At 40.9% G+C, this 14,817-nt stretch overlaps 1 protein-coding gene across 10 annotated transcripts in view; it reads left to right on the top strand.

Annotated features, from left to right (window-relative positions):
- The window catches only part of EBF1 (EBF transcription factor 1), a 266,492-nt gene that overhangs the window by 98,184 nt on the left and 153,491 nt on the right, over nt 1-14,817 (top strand). The gene's annotated exons all lie outside the window — the stretch shown is intronic.

The following is a 14,817-nucleotide window of genomic DNA, read 5'->3' as shown; positions in this document are numbered from 1 at the left end:
GCTAACAATGCCCCTTTAGTACGCAGACTCGCTGAGCTACACTCTCTTGACCAGCCTGTTAAAAATATTAATTCTTAGCTACACCTCCCAACTGTGCTTTGAGCATGTTTAAGTGAGCAAGATGGGAAATTTAAAACATCTTTTGCTTCTTGAGGACTGGCTTGGGGATCTTGTTATTATGCAACAGACTTCAGTAACCTGACTGGCTATTTCTCTTCAAATATTGTCTTTTGTTGGTGCAGAACGAAAGGCAACAGTCAACAGAATTGAGAGTCGCCATCCTTGCTTTTGCTCTACTCTGATTCCTCAGCGGGAAGATAAGTGACATAGATGCTATTCTAATTTGCATCCTGTAGCCTAGATTTTGTTCTCCTTTCTAATTAGTTGGTAACTCCCATTAACGTTAATAGTACTTACAAATATGCATCAGTGAGAGAATAGATTCCAGTAAATCTGAGCATTATTAGGGCGATACAAAATTAACATGTAGGATACGTGCTGAATTTTATAGCTTGGCTGGCTATAAAGGAGTAGGAATGTATTCAGTGATAAGATGAGAGAAAAGCAGAAGTACTCAACTAGAAGAAATAGGAACACTCATGCATCCTGTGTCTGATTGTCTTCCTAAATACTCCTTCAGTTGAAGTAATGTAATTGCTTCAGATCTGGCTCAGGTCACTTTCCCTCTTTGTTCTCATGTTTGGAGGATTCTTTTGGCATCTGTGGCAAACCCTCCTGTACCTGCAGACGGGCTGGGCTGAGGCAGAGTGGCTCTGGTTCTGAGCTGCTTCCTGCACTGCTGTGATGGAGAAGAGGCAACGCAGGCTCTTCTCTTAGACGTTTCCTTTACAGTTCTGAGATTGGTTCCAAAGGCGCGTAAATCTGAAAGTAACATAATTTATGATCTGGGTATTATTTATGCAGTCTTGTGGGAGAAGCATCTGCTCTGTGTATGCATGAAGGCATGTGGCTTAAAAAGTCAGGGGATATATGGCAATGAGCTGGGGAGGAAAGCCCACCTGTGTGCAGGAGCTTTGACAGGTACTATTGGTACCACTTGCAACATCTGCTCACCAGGTGGGGGTATCATGACTCCAGGAAACATTAACCTGAAAATAGATGAAAATTTACTTAGCTGTGAAAGTTTCTGTGTGAAAATGGCAAATGCAGGGCGAGATCTGTAAGTACTCCATTAATGGAATAATAAGTGAGACCAGCCTTTGGGTTCTCCACTTGGTGTGGGACACAGATCCACTTGTAAGTGCAGATGTGTCCTTGGGAGTAGTGTCCTACTCTTTAACTTTTTTTTTTTAAGAGATATTTATTCTGGGTTGTACAAAACCAGCTCCTAGGTTACTTTTTTTTAATTTGTGGTTAGAATGTTATCCCAATGCACGCAAAGCATGTGGAAATTTATGCAGCTGCATTAGGATCATGGTAGAGAGTGCAAAGATGCATTATCCCAGACAAAATATTCCCAATTTATCCTATTATTTTTTTTTTTTATTTGACGTCACCGAAGTTACAATTTTTATGCTGTTTTGGACTCTTTATAATGAAAATGATCATTTCTTGCAGTGGAGGGTAACAAAATTAATTTGTGATTTCAGGTAGGACAAAGAAAGGAGAAAGGATGTAAGCACAGGATAGGAATAACTGTTAAGAAAATAGTTGGTCTGAAGCCTGTGCACGGTATTAAGAACTTTTTTTTTTTTAATATAGAATGTTCTTCAGGATCCTTCTGCTGTGACAGAAGGAGCAAAGAGGTGGACTAATGGTGTGTACTGGTCGGTGTCACTGGCCTAAGGTGTGTGCATGAGAAGTGGTAAGGAGGAGGTAGAAACAGAAGAAGAGTGTGGCATCTTGCACTAATGTATAATTTACATTGGCAAGGGAGCAGTGGGAACGAGAGCAAATAAAAACTGAAGGATTTCAGCACACTGGCACCACAATGACAACCATGGCCAAACCTAGGCTTTGTGGGAATGCATGATCCATCCAGCCACTGCACTCAGCCCTGCTGGAGTCAGGCCCTGTGCTGATGGAGCGTTGGAGTTATTTTGGATGTAAATGGAGGTGGCGCTGCTTTTTGCAAGGGCCGCTGAGCACTTCATCTGAATAAGTTACGCTGTGTGTCAGACCAGTGCAATGTGAGCTATTTTACCACTTCCACTCGCTTGCTTCTGGTTTCCAAATGAATTACACCTGATGTGAAATTTACAGTGATGTGTTGGCTGCAGAGTTACTCCCGTCACTTGGCAGCGCATTTCTGTCACCATATTGAAGGTCTGAAGCCAAGAGGTGCCTCAGTTGCCCGTGTGTAAAGCAAAAGCGATTGTGGTCAACTCTACCTTGTAAGGAAACTTGTTGCAAATGTGACTTTTAATACCAAATGGCAATTAAATGCCAGCTTTGGATTCCTGATTGCAGTTCAGTGTTTGGATTATGAGTTCATATTTGAGAGATTTCATTGCATTAAATATAATAAACTAAGTGAGGGGAAGGAGCAGGAAATGAGGGAGAAAAAGGTCCTGTTGAAACATATTCAGACATGACATTTCCTTATGTCGATAACCATCAAGGGCTTTGCTTCTCCATCCATAAAGACAAGAATGCCACCTGTCAATCAAAGGGAGAGTCACAACAATAGATCAAGAAAGACCGAAGGAAAAAAATGTCGTCCTGCTTGAGAAAAGCATTGGCTGCTTTTTGGCAGCTGACAATATTTATAATGCTCACATCCAAGCACAAGTTACATAGGTGGTGTGTAGCTTATATTATGATGCTTCATTTCCTTTTAAAATTGTATTCACCCAGTGGGAGAAATTATACAAATAAGGCATTTCAAGCCACTGAAGCACGACCCATGTTTGTAAGAGTTATTTTAAAATGCTTGATCCTTTTTTTTCTCTCGTCTTCTCAGTCACAGTTTTTAATCAGTATTGAATGAATATTCAATAAAGTTTAAAGTAAAATCTGTCTTTTTGCTGGACCACAAAGAAGCTGCTTGCAGTGTTACCAATCCTTATTTGTAAGAGACTGTTTCTATCCCTGAAGGTTCAGATTCCACCCCTTTAAAAAAAAAAAAAAAAAGGCAATAAACCAACAAAACAAACACAAAACCCCTGAAAATCACATTGTTGAATTTTGAAAGCCTTTTCCAAGCCTCTACTTCAACGCTTCCTGATCTTAAAAATGAATTTCACTATAGGCAAATAGTTTTCACAGAGTGCGGCTGAAGCTTGGAGTATGGGGATTAGTAGCACAGCTGCATTAGTTGGAAACTTGATATATTAATATTTTGCTTTAGCCTTGCATGTAGCAACATCAATGGAAATCGTGGAAGTGATGCAAAGTTTCTGTATAAGTGCAGCATAGATCTCAATTTTTCTCCAATTTAATAAGGAAGAAAAACACGGATAATGAATTTGTCACGTGTATGCTTCATATTTGAAAACTTTTCTCATGCAGTGTAATTTGGGCATTGTTTGTTTTGGCATCCTTTGGTATTCTGATTAGATTCTATATTCCTTTCCATGGATGGTGACAAGTGCCAGAGAGCCACACAGCATCTTGTGTAGTAAACTTCTCTGTGCATCGACTCAGTGCCAGCACAGTCAAAATAATCTCAGACAACGTAACTGTATCAGTTCAGTAAAAATCTCCTTGTTTGTTACACTAGTGGCATCCTGCCTTTTGCAAGCTGAGAACACATGACAGGAAGTTGAGAGAAAATCAAACTTGAAAATGAGGGGCAGGAAACTAAGACACAGCAATTAGATGGGCGCTGGCTGTGCATTCCTCTGGTTTGGGACTGGACTGTGACATTCCTTTGCTGGCTGCATCTGAATTTCTACATTTGAACTTCCAAAAAGACTTGCCAACCATGTCTAGTGCCATGTTCTTTTAAGATCTGTGCATTAGAGTCGTAGAATGATATAAGGTTGAAAAAGACTACTAAGAGCATGCATCTGATACTGTAGGCTTCTAGAAGTGGGATCATAAGAGCTTCAACAGGAGCAGGTCTCCTTGGAAAGGCTCGACCCAACTGTGTGTGTTCAATAGCGTTGACTGAGAGATCTACCAAAAACTTGAAGGTTTCCCATTTAATTGAACTTCAACTTCAGGAAGAAAACAAGTGTTTGGTTTTTTTTTTTTCCTGTTCTTCTTTCTTAGCGAGAAAATGGTTTCAGGAATAGATAGTTTATCTTTGGTATAAACTGCTGTTGAGTGGAGATCAGTGACTGTCATGCTTTGCTGTGCTTAAGGTCTGAATACACAGAATGTGCTCGCTGGCTGTAGGCAGTCGGGCTAACTGTAGCAGGGCTGTTTCCCCTGTCAGCTGACAGGCAGCCAGTGTGCATCTTGAGATCAGACTGTGTTGTTTACTCTGCCATTGGGCTGCAGACAGATTTGATGAGCACAAACATATCACAGCCTTCTTCTGAGAACTTCTTGCTGCACCTCCAACACTCCTTAAGAGTTCATTGCCTCTGCTTTCACAAACCAGTGACTTTTATGGCTAGTGTTTTTCCTTTTTTTAATTTTAGAATAAGTCTACGAATGCAATTAGTATCCTTAGAAAATGGTTGAATGCCTACGTTTCTGCAACTTATCTGACACTTTTCCTGTCTATTTTTCCATTGAGCGTCATTGAAAATTTTTGTCCCTTTACTCTCATCTCCCTCTGTTTTGTCAATACTACTTTTCTAATCTTACTGTCCAGAGTAGAACATCCATCAGTGCTGTTTCATCATCATATGCCATCTTGGTACATCTGGCTCCAACTCACTGATTATTCTGGAGCCACATCACACGTTTAATTTGATGTCTGCCAGCACTACAGAGATCTTACAGCATTTCAGAAGTTCTCTGGAAGTCATCATGCTGACAGTTGTTCCAGGTAGAGACATCTGTGTGCACATGTGCATCAACTGTCCTTCAGAAAACTTTACAATACTCAGCATATGGGATGTATTTGCAGCTGTTATCACTGAAAGCTTTTAGTTGAGGGTACCTTGAATGATCTGGAGTTGTGATTCTTAGTATTTCTTTTTCCAAGTCCACCTTTGTGGCACCATTTGGAGCTGCTGCTAATGCAAACTGAGCATTTTTCAGGAGTGTAGTGGAAAGGACTGGCACAGAATGAGCACTGAGAATTTGTGGTAAGCCTTTTCCCATAGCTGTCATCATTTCTTGTGCATGATGTAAGTTAACATTTGAGGCTGCAGTGTGTCAGATTAAGCTAAGGAAAGAACAGAACCAAAATTGGCCTTATTTGTCTGATTTTAGCCAGAGAGGTGGATCTACTCACATGAGCGCGACAATGTGCTAGAAGTCATCTATAAATGACTAAACTTCTCTCTCTGTGAATGTGTGGTTTGGACACCCCAGTGACGCTGCCTCCAGTGGTGCTTTCCTCTCTGCAGTGACTGAACAGAGCGTCATTTTTCTCAGAGAACCTGAATGAGCCTATAATCACATGGGGGAAAAAAAAACCACCAGTGGGGCATTTTCTTGGTTGACATCTCATGTTTGCAGTCAAGCTGAAATCCTGCCTCCTCCATGACCCATGGTTACTATGTGTGTGGGAGAAGAGCAAACCACATTGAATCTACGTCTGTGCTGAGCAGTGATGCTTCTCTCCCTTCTTGGCATGATAGGGACTGAGGTGGGACTGGAGGTGAGCCCAGCAAAGTCTGGAGGGCATGCAACCCTTCAGAGGCAATGAATGACGCTCAGTCGGGTGTCTTTCCCTGGTCTTTTTTTAGGATTTAAATACAAAATTTTAATACACTTATGTCGTGGGGTTTTCAAAACTCTTCAGAGATTTGGTGATGACCTTGGAATTCTTGTGGTACAACACTGCTTTTGCTTTTACCAGCAGCATCCTTAGATGCAGTAGCTGACTGCCTGGTATGAGCAGGGGAAGGTTCAGAATGGCTAGGGCAGGCACCGAAGGATTTGCTTGAAATATCTTCTACTCAAGAGCCTGCTGCTAAACCTTGGCTGAACTGAATGATATTTACATGGGGAAGGGCCAGATATGTTTGATGTGGAGGTGAGGGAAAGTTGCTAAGAGTCTTGCTGTGATGGTTGGGGTGAAAGACCCGTTTTGAAGTCCTGCTTTGCCAGGGCACCTTCTTTTACACGTAACTCCCCTGGTGTTCAGTTCCTTACTAGTAAAATAGGAAGAGTAGCTCTTCCCTGCTAACTGCAGTTTACTAAAATCAACAGGTGCACTGCTACAGAGCAGGGCTGGTGGGGAAATCTTAAGCCTCATGGGAAGGGCAGGTAGGTACATATTCCAGTTTTCAAGTAAAATATGTCACAGCTCAGATATTGGAGTGCTGGACCCCATGAGAATAACCCTACTGCGCAGAGGGCAGATGAGGGATAGGTTGGGATGTCCTTCACTTGGAAGGTTCATTACAGGATGGATCCCTTAGGAAGGCTGTGGGACAGTGCAGCTCCAAGCATCAACTACAGGCTAGGAACCAGCATTTTGTGAAGGTAGTGGAAACCCTGTGATGCAAACCATTAGCTTCCATATGCAGTTCCTCCCCAGCATTTTGTACTTGGTGAGATGAAGTTTTGTTTCACCTTTTAGATATGTAGAGAAGATGGATTCTTGGATAAGAAGGTGTCTGTGATTTCTGACTCTATCGATACAGCGAGTGGCTAATCTGCAGAAAGAAACTAATGCCTGCTTTAGAAAGGTTCAATTTTGGCAACATAACCTATTGACCTTCTAACTTTGGACTGCCAAGACTGCTTGCTCAGTACATCTGTTTTTCTATGGTTTTGCTTGTAATTATGTTGTCCTCTGCAGTTACGATAGTGGTTTATCCTGCTTTAGAAATGTTATGTTTTGAGGTTAACTTTCCCAGGGGGTATGTTTCTTTTTTTTTTTTTTTTTTTTCTTCTTTTTGTCAAAGCAAACATAACGTAAAATCCCACTCGGGAAACAGAAGCCAGTAAGAAACCCATTAGAAAGAGTTAAAGCACCTTGTGCTGAGGGGATGTGTCTGTCAGTGGGAAATACTGTATAATGTAGTTACTTGAAAATGGCAAATAGTCCTGCATCTTATTGAATGAAAAAGAACAAATGTCACAGAGCTTGATGGAAAAATAAAGATAAGGTTAGGGGTTATATGACCCAGACGTGTCCCCTGCTGTCCACATGAAGGGCGGCTCTCCCTGCAGCTTGCTGCAATTCCTGCTTTTTGCTCTGTGTGGACAAAATTATGATTTATGGCTTTTGCTTTGGTGGTGGGTGGGAGAGTTTTCAGGCAATTTCTAATACCCTCTTTCTGACTGTAAAGAAAAAAATCTTTTAATGTTTTATAAACAAGTTGCAATTGTTGGATGGTGCCATTGTAAATATTATTTGTAAAAATCACTTTAGGAACAGTTTAGTTCCTCATTAAAGGTGTAGTCCTGTCCCATTGAAATCAATAGGAATTTTGCCATTCACTTCACAGACGATGGATGAAACTCATATCCAGTAAATTCTAAAGTACTTCATTGCAGCATTAGAAAATGCAAGGACCAGTAACTGCTGGGAGTGCATGGCATCACGCTGTGAAAAACAGATCCCATTCACTGGGTGTAGCCCCTCTCTACAATACCGAGCCAGGGAGTACCGTGCTCTTCGGGTTGGCTCTGACCAACAAATACAAATGGTCATGGCTGTCTTCATCACCCTGGATAAGAAGCACTAAAGGCCAAGGTGAATTCGGTGGCTTTGGTTAAGCAAACTGATGTTGCTTAAGCTTGAGAGTATTCTCCTTCTGAACAGATGGAAAGCAACACAGTATGGGCCAGCTGTTTAAAACTGGGATGTGACTAGAGACCAAAGTTTTGAATGGCAGCTCTATATGCCTGCATATGCTGTGTTTTATTTCATTAGCAAGTGAGCAATGTCCAAACGCTATTTATAGGAAACAGTGGACTTTTTTCCACTGAGAAATATTTGGTGGTGCTTTGGCTTTTCTGAATAATTTCAGTTTTGTTTGGTATTGCCTCATCTAATTTCTAAACATTCTTTCTTGAAGACAGATTGAATTTTTAGAAATGAATTTGATTTAAAGCATTACAGCCTCCATTCTGTATTGAAGAAAACTTTTACCATAAGGCTAATTGTCACAGTTTTTATGATCTTAGAACTGCGGTAGTTTAAAACAAACACATTTGCTGTAACTATCAAGTATTTTTTTACTAGACAAAGAAATAGTATGTGCCTAGTTCCCTTGTTACTTTTCTAAAAAAAAAAAAAATTGACCTTTTTCTTAATCATATGAGTGAATTTTGAGGTGGGTTGCCAGGAAGTACTGTGGTCTATATTGTGCTCTGAGCAAATCTGAATGTCTGTGTCTTTAAGCTGCTGTATGAGAAGATGTGCTTCTTCTCCATTACTTTGTTGAGGTTGTTACTTCAGAGGTAGATGATGTGAACACAACTCTGCCAAATCAATGTGAGGTTACTGCGTTTGTTTGTTTCTGGAAAAGCAGTGGTTAAGGAATCAAGCAACTTGGGAACTGACGGACCTAGATGTTACATTGATATAAGCAGTGTCTATTGAACAGTGCCAGCCTTTGCCAAGGGAAGATCTAGGGCTTGTGAATTTCTATTCACTTCACGCCAAGCTGTATACCAATGAGTATATGTATCCATTAGCTCTGATTTGCAGGACTGGTGGTTTTTTTTTGTGTGTGTGTGAGTACTTTGGATCCGTATCTCATAAAAACATCTTGAAGTCTTTTTTTTTATGTACAGATGTGGAGCTAACAGACTATTTATACATGGCCAAATTACCAATGAAGAAGAGAGCAGCAGACCTTTTAATTGCCCTTGGTTCAGACCCGGAGTTTCTTCCACCTGGTTCAGCTGGTCACCAATGATAGAACTTCTTACAAACTGTCCCTGGCTATAACCTCAGCCCATGGTGATCACATCCTTGTAACTGCTATTTGATTCATATAGTCACAGTATTAACTGTGCAACTATTTAACAGTTATTTTACAAGCTGGAAATGATTCATAGAAGCTGTTTCGTTGCTAAACAGACTGCAATCAGAATTCTGGGATGCACTTGTGAATGGATTGGTAGCCAGAAAAGCAGGGCTCCACTCATCATAACCAAGGCCAGTGAGAGCTAGCTGTTTCTGAACAAAAAAACGTACACCTTCACAACTACAGCTCATGCTACATTTCCTTCTTAAGGGATAGTTTTAGATGCAAATTTACAGAGGCAGATGAGATGAAATGTGCGACAGACACACCTGACTAACTCGCGTTTTGTAACTCTAACACTCAAAAGTACAATGCTTATGGTAATGAATTTTATCTATTACAAGGGAAAACAATCACCTTTGATGACATTATAGAATAAACACATTTAACAGCATGCTGAATTGCTGAAGTATCATTTTCAACGACCTCATTAGTGTCACTTAATTAAAACTTCCTGCTCTTGACTTTGATGCTGGTGCAGGCAAAAACACAGAGGGAATTGAACAAACAACTGAAAAGGGAGGGGTATCTTCTAGTGATAAATAGCAGTAGTTGCTAATGAAACCAAATTATGTACCTTTTTCCTGCAACTCCGATAAAATAATATGAAACACACAGCAACTTTGCATCAAACAAATTAATCAGCCGTCAGCAGATTCGCCTGATAATAATTCGCCTGCCCTTATTGATAATTTAAGAAAAAAAGTTGTTTTTTTTTCTGTACACAATCATTAGGTTGGTGATAATTAAAGCTTCAGCTTCAGAAATGCCATAATAACCATTAATTAGCAGGATGCTATTTTCAACATAATTTGCTAATTAGGGAGGGAGCTTATATAGTGCGCGTTCCTAATTACGAAAGGGTCTTGCGCTGTATAATCATGTGACCGGAGTGTAAATGACACCATTATGGGGGTCCTGGCAAATTTTAATTATTTATTTTTAAAGTATATTTTATGTAGAAATATTAGGTAATTTAAGCGTGCAGGCTAACTGCTTTCCCTCAAATCCCTCTCCCTGCATTGGCACGTTTTACCCATCAAATGCAATGTGCCAAGTATTTTGTTGGATAAATTCCACTAATTTCAATAAAATTAAGCTGGCAGAAAATTTAGCTCAATATATTTCCTTCATGTGGTTAGAGGACAGGGGCCAAATATTGCATTGATTGCTGTGTTCTGATGTTCTAATTTCAGGGCAGAAATTGGGTACCTGCTGTTTGAATAGGATAATCTTCTTTTTCTCTGTCAGACATTCTTAGTACAGAACAGTACACCACCCACCATTTAGCCATGGTGCTCAAGTGTCAGATACATCCCTTCCCCCCAAAATAAGACACCATTAATATAGTTTCAGAAATAGATCTTGATTAAATACAATCTATAGGGATGAACGCTCTAGCAAGCTCTATATGCTGAACTGTCCCACTGCCCTATAAAACAGTTTTCTTCATTAAGCATATGTTTAGTTTCAGGATCTAGGCTCGTAAATGTATTACACATAATCTGTACCCGTGTTTGTAATTACATAGATGCATACAGATTCACATCTGGAAGTACATACATAAATATATCTAAAAGCAGACATGTGCGTAAACCATGTAGACATGAGCGTTTAAAAGACTGTATGTGCTTACATTTTTAATTTATCTTTACATTAATGTAAGAACAAAATGCCACTGTCATCCACCAAGATATATTCTTGCTTCCTAAATTGTAATAGTTGATTTCTTTGAACTGTTTTACCTTGTTTCAAATAAAACTATATTTCTCTTTCCCTTTAAAAGAAATGAAAACTTAATTCAATAATAAATGAGCTCCAGCTCGGCATAAGAGTCACTTAACTTAAATCTTTTTGTAGAGGTTCCCACTTAAGCAGCTTGAAAGACAGTAAATCACGTTGGGGAGCGGACATCCCAGCTTCATTGCCACACTGCGAAGTGCTGAATTAATGGCCATCTCTTTAGAATGTATGGATGTGCCTCCCAGCTGCCAGGCCTGACAGTGTTATAGCTCAATTAATGTGATTTTGATGTAATTGCAGATAGGGAACATAGCGCCTAAAAATTATATTTTTCCATAAGAATTATATTTTATCATCCAGATGTGGGGATGAATATGCTAAGTAATGAGACTTCTATCTATTTTTATTTTCCAGTAACTTATTTAACAGAGAATTATGTGGTTTAGTTGCTGCCAGTTGCAACTGCTCAAAAGTCTGCAAGGAAGGCAGAACATTGTTACGGTTGCTTAGCCTGCTCGTGGTTGGTATGTCATCTGATTTTCTTGTCCTACGATGTGGTGCTCACAAGATGATGTAGGGAATGTCTTGATGCAAGAAGGAAAATGCTGGATGTAGTTCAAAATGCAAGCATTGTTTATTGTGACTCTGCTGCATTCGCTTCTTGATTGCACAATGTTTTGGCTTCCCTCTGAATCACAAAAAAAGAGAAGGTAGATGCAGAAAGGGTTGCTGCAATAAGGTTATGAGGGGTAAAACATGTTTAGCCCATGAGCCTTCCAGGGCAGAGGTTATCTTTTCTGTGCCCAGACAGGAAGGTTACAGGGATCGGTGATGTCTGATTGCTGGAAAGCACCATTCCTCTGGAGGTAGAGAAAAGGTAAAGAGAATTCCTTTTTGCAGAAATCTCTACAGACTCACTCATATTTCATTTAAAACAACATAAACAAGCATTTGCGCTAAAGAGATGAAATAGGGCACACACAGAATAAATATATGAGACCAAGCAGGTAAAAGAAGTACCCAAACTACTAGATTGAAGCAGCAGACATCATAACAGATTTACAAGACTAATTGGTATCAAATTCAGGCTTCTTCCTTCAGATGAGCTCTGAGCTGATCATTCACTCCTGCTGCTTGGTTATGAGGCAGTTCAAGAAGCGTGTCTGCATGCCTCTCAGATCTCAGTAAAATAAATACGAAAGGCTCCTTTATTACAGAGTCAAATAACGTGGACTCAGGTATGAAGAATAACAGGAGCTGACCCGTCTGGTGTTTGTCTCTTTTAACAGGTATTTGATTGGTTTATTAGCTATAATTTCAGACAGTCTTGTTAGCATTGCACTCCACGACAGCCCCAGTACTTTGTCTACAGCCACCTTTTGCTAGTTAAAGTGTGGGGATTTGCACAGCACCTAAAATTTGTTGTCAGTAACTGTTGTGACTGTAAATCCCGGTGGCTCTGATCAGCCACTGTGGTGCCTCGGCTCCTATAGACTCCAGGACTTTGATTTCTTGTGATGTCTACAGCAAATGTGTTGAAAGGTCTGGCTTCTCATCTGATTCAGCAATAGCAAATCCCCTGATATACCCTTGAAACACAATTTTCAAGGTACTTAACCACCTAGTACTTTCAGAACATTACATTTTAGATAGGTTCTCTGTTTAATACAAGTAGAGCCTTATACAGTGTCTGATTTTACACAGAGCTTTCATGGGAGATGGACCAAGGTCTCATGCTTCCCTATTTCTTGGTACACCTCTTTCACATACCACAGTGGGAGTGGAGGAAAAAAGGATTTGGGGAGGAAAAAATAAAAAGAACAGAAGAGGAATGTGATTGTGAAACCTCAACAGCTGGCAAGGAGTCAAGCTGTAAATCCCAAAGCCTCGTTTTGTATGTGTACTTTTAAGCTGGCTGCTTGTCTGGATCCTTTTTTCCACCTGAATAGGATGCAGTAAATTAGCACGGAGGTATCTTGTCTGCTAATATCCCAGCTCCTGGGCAGCTATTAAGGGATAGTATCCAGTTTCTGGTGCATTTATTAAGAGATTAACAATGATGTGGCAATGCATTTCCTTTCATTAATACCTTTACCTCCTGTTTTAAGCCTTTGCCCTCACTCTGAGGTCCTGTGAGGCTGCAGGCTATGGCTGAGGATGCCTGTGAGTGTGTCAGCCTGTGCCCACGTTTAGAGTTTTTTTTTTTTCTTGTCCCAGAAACACCGTAAGGCTGCATAAATCCCACCGCCCCTCTTCTGGAACAGGAGAAACAACAGAAATGTGATCTTTTGTTTGTGTCACACCCGTGTGGGGACGCGGGCTGGGCCGGGTGCGGCCGGGCGCAGTGCGCCCAGGGGGCCGCCAGGTGGCAGCGCGCTGCGGTTTGCCGCCGCGCCATTGGCCGCGGGTCGGACCCTCCCGCCGGAGCCTGGCGGAGGCGCCATGTTGTGACGGCCCCCGCCTGCTGCCGGCCCCTCTGTTTTGCACCGACGCGCGTGTGTTGAGGCGGTTCCTCCGTGTCCTTCCGCCTCCTCTTTTCCTGTTGTTTATTCCACCGAGAGCGCAAATGCTCTCCGTACCTAGGCTTGCGTTGTCAGGTACTGCAAGCCCTTGAGCTCTGTGCGAGAGCTGGCTGAGTTGTGATGCTTAGAAGTCCATCCATAAAATTTGTCAGTTGGATGAGCACAGCTGATGTGAGATATCAGGTACGAGCCACAGCTGTGGCATGCGGCACTCATTCAGTTTCAGGAAGGTACAGTGTTTAAAAAATAAAAATAAATCTGGAGTGCCTTCATGGCTGCTGTGAAATGTTGGCTTCTGCATGCTGTCCTGCCAGCAGGGACAGGTCTCTGGTTAGAGATGCACCTGCCGTGGTGTTGCTCCCACCTGGCCCCGTCCATTGGTTTTTATGTGAGCTGCTGTTGGCTGAGCAGCTGGAGTTGCCGTACTGACCTGGCAGGTTGGGTTCGGTGTGAACTCTTTCACTGTGACTTCTGGTCACTGTTGCATTTCAACAACAGTAGAGAGGTTTCGTGTTTTGCTGGTGCTTTGAGTAAAGAAGCAGATGCTGGTGGAGTCGTGTAATATTAACTATGGCCAAATTCAGCTCGGGGCTTAAAATGTCAGGTTTGAGATCTTGTTGTCCTCTTGTATCTCCAGTTTTTACATGTAAAAATGGTGTGACCGTTTTTGTGATTTCACCATATTTCAGTAAGCCCAAAGAGAAAAATATTGCATGACAACAAGTTTTTAAATTAAATCTGTGTTTGAGGATTAACTTAAGTATTCCCTGCTTCTAACACAGCAGCAACAACCAAAAACCATTGTGTCTTTGCTGTTCTTTTCTACCACAGATGTCTTTAAATTCTAGGCTTGCTTAAAACTGGTTGCCTTCAACCAGTTCTTTGGAGTGAGGAAAAAACATGACGGTTTTTAACCCAGTGCTGTTATGGGACAACTGAAACCCACTGAAAACATAGTTCTGCATGAGCACTGTTTAAGCATGGATTAGGCACGGTGCTGCCAGTTACAGTGTGGTCTGTGTCAGATGAAATACTTGAATTGAGAAAAGCCAGAAATGGCCGCTTCAAAAGTTTTCATTTCTTAGCTAATAGCAATTTGCATAGAATGATAGGAGGGGAAAAAAAAGAAGATATCTATCATGAAACAAAAACTAGGTTCTCTCCAGAGATTTGCATTTCAGGAATTACTCAGCTGCAGATTTTCCCTTGTTTCCTTAATGTTTTCCATAAGCACATGCAACCAAACTTCACATTTCTCAACGTTCTGCTTTGATTGTTGCACCCAATGCGATATGTAAATGTCTTGAGAGCTTTAATAAGTTTCTTAGCTTCATTGTCCACTTATTGTTTCAAGAGTTCTATTTTATCTTGACTTTTTCGGTAGCGGGCATAGAAACTCATACTTACCATTGAAAATGTTGGTGGTTATTATATTTGCTTGATGTATACTTGTGGGCCAAGGTGTTGATGATCTGTTTGGTTCTGTAATACAGCGAGGAGATGATCCATTTTCTGTAAAAGTGACTTGAAGTGTATTT

Source organism: Tympanuchus pallidicinctus, unplaced genomic scaffold (assembly GCF_026119805.1).
Source record: "Tympanuchus pallidicinctus isolate F22 unplaced genomic scaffold, pur_lepc_1.0 scaffold21, whole genome shotgun sequence".
In the NCBI taxonomy this organism is placed as follows: domain Eukaryota; kingdom Metazoa; phylum Chordata; class Aves; order Galliformes; family Phasianidae; genus Tympanuchus; species Tympanuchus pallidicinctus.
This window is presented reverse-complemented; position numbering and strand designations above follow the sequence as displayed.